The sequence below is a fragment of the Phalacrocorax carbo genome, chromosome 1, assembly GCF_963921805.1.
Source record: "Phalacrocorax carbo chromosome 1, bPhaCar2.1, whole genome shotgun sequence".
Taxonomy (NCBI): Eukaryota; Metazoa; Chordata; class Aves; order Suliformes; family Phalacrocoracidae; genus Phalacrocorax; species Phalacrocorax carbo.
Window position 1 is genome coordinate 130,122,087 of NC_087513.1, and position 2,697 is coordinate 130,124,783.

The following is a 2,697-nucleotide window of genomic DNA, read 5'->3' on the forward strand; positions in this document are numbered from 1 at the left end:
AGCCTGCAAGACTTCGGTTTAAAAAAAAAAATAATCTCAAAATGAGCACTTTGTGTGCCTTTCTATTTCGTAAGGCATGAACACCTCTGTGATCCCCGTTGGAAATGCCCTCGTCAGGGCCAGTGCTCTCTGGTGACCTGGTCTGGGCTTTGATTATGGAGTGTAAGTTTTTCAGTCAAAAACCTGATTTCAAGCACTTGGCTCCTCAAAATAGACTGCAGGATGCTCACTCAGGCACCTCAGCGCCGGGCCAGCACGGGGACATTGGCGTCTCGGGGCGGCGGGACGGACAGGCGTCCACCAGCCAGGAGGCAAGCGGAGACAAGCACCACAATGGGAATCACCTGTCCCGAAGCTGGTGACACTCCACCCGTGGCTCCGTGGTGAGGTTGGTTGAGGCCAGCCTCAACCAACAGTTAAACCACAGCAGAAAATAAGGGGAGAGACAGAGCAGGGGTGAGCAGGTGCGGTGGTAGCGGGGCTTGGGTGGGGGGGTGCACTTTCACACCAGGGGCAGCTCGGCATACGGGCTCTGTGCTACCAAGGTGCTGAATGAGCTTGTTCAAAGCTAGGGCGTATATATATATATACACACCCTATATCTATAACATAGGATGCGCTTGTTGTGTTTACCTCTTTCTCTGTTCCCTTCAGGTTCTTTACTTGGTCCTAAAGGCAGCAATTCTTTCTCCCGATATTCTGCCTGGGCTCGTGCGGAGATGACCCACTAAGTTTTGTCTGTGATAGACCAGTAACATCTTTCCAGATTTGTGGAGTTTCTGTGGGATTCTGGTAACTATTACAAAAGTCTGTGTGCTACATGGCCTCTGAACCACCTGTGCGTGCAGTTTTTAAAGTGCTCATCCCTATAGATATTAATAGCATTCTTGATTGCCACAGGTCTGGAAAAAAAAAAACCAAACGTTCCCAGCCTCATTTGATACTTCTGCTACTTTTAGAAAAGAAAAAAATACCAAAACGCTTGCCTTTTCTGCATCATCATTCCAAGGAAACCAAAACAACGAACCCTCCCTTCAAACTTCACCTCATGAAAGGTTTTTGGCATGCCTGCCTTTTATGTGTATCGACAACTACTTCTTTGCTCCTGACCGCTCTGCTGACCTGCTTGTTGGTTCCAGTCAGCCGCTCCTTGGTCAGTTTTCTACCTGTCATAATTGTTAATGTACTAATTGTGTTTCGTATTAATGATACATTATTTAACTTTAATTACTACCTTTAATAAGCCAGCGAACCGCAGCAAGGTGTTAGCCAGCTGCTTCTTTTCCTAATTAGTGACACAGCCTTTTGGCTTGCAAATAAGGCTGTCAAAGAACTCTTAGGTTGGCATCCAGGCTCTGGGTGCCTTTGCTGCTGTGTCCCAGTGATGGAAGGGGGACGTCACCCACGCAGGCTGCGGGCACCTGGGCAAGCCGGGGAGCCTTCAGCAGAGCCTGGCAGCAAAGCAGTGAGGCTTTCACAGCTAAGGAAATCCCAGAGGAGGGGGGTAGATCCAAGGGGAGGGTGGGATTTGCGAGTCTGCATGAGCTAGGGCTGCTCCTGGCTCTTCCTCACAGCAGCCAGAAATGGGTGTATTTATTCTCCGGTGCCCTCAATATCTGTGGTACTCAACACAGCCGTTGAGGAACATCAGGTAGATGGAGAAAACAAGAAAACAAATAAAATCAAAAGCAGATTGCTGGCAACTCGGCGTGACAGCTTCTTACTATGATGAGTTGCCCAATGCCAGTCTGGCTGCACGATGAAACAGGATGAGGGAGCGAATGAGTCAGCGTTTCCTAAAGGTACCCAGTGAGAGTGAACTAACCGGACCAAATATCCGGACGGTATCTGGGGCAGCAGACACGCCACCGCCACATTGCACCCCCTCCCTTCCGAGGCAGGTGCAGAAGCCAGTGACACCCAACAGCGCTTCTGCCATTAGGCTGGGGGTCAAACACGGTGATAAAGCGGGATGGCCTGTGCCGGAGGAGCTACCACCAAAACAGTTCCCACATGTGCAGTTTAATTTAAGTGGGCTGAAGCATTCGTAGAGCAGCGGGAAAACCAGCCATAAGTCCTCTGCCCTCAGCCCCGGCAGGAAGCAGCGGGTGAAGGACCGGGGCAGGGTGGCGACGAGGGGCAGGGACCCAGCCTGGCCATCTCCCTCCCTGAGCTACCCCGCGCTCACCCACCCTGGCAGGAGGGGAAGGGAGCCAGGCTCCCGCCGGCCCAAGGGCAACGGCGGCACCCGTGGGGGAGGGTCACACGCCAAAAGGAGAGGTGCTGGGAAACACATTTTATTAATTTAGATTCAGTGACAACAGTACACGTCATTCGACTCGAGGTTTGGCGGGGGCTTCCTGGGACAGCATAGTAGCACTTAGTAGGTAACCACCTTGCAGAACGACATTAAGGCACTGTAAGCAGCTTAACAGACATGAATCCTTTAAGACAAAACCAGGCATTAAAACGGGTTCCGAAGACCCGCCGTCCAGCCTTTGACTTCCGTGGACTTTCTCATAAAGGTACGTTTCAGCCAAGTGAGGGATCGAACCCCCCGCACCCCGGTGCAACACAAAATGAGCTGAAAAATGGGGAGCAGAAAAAAACCAGCCGAAGTGCACTAGAGCTTGAGGTGACCGTGTCCCTCGCACAGCGCTCGATCTCAGTATTGGCATCAAATAGACTAAACGTTCA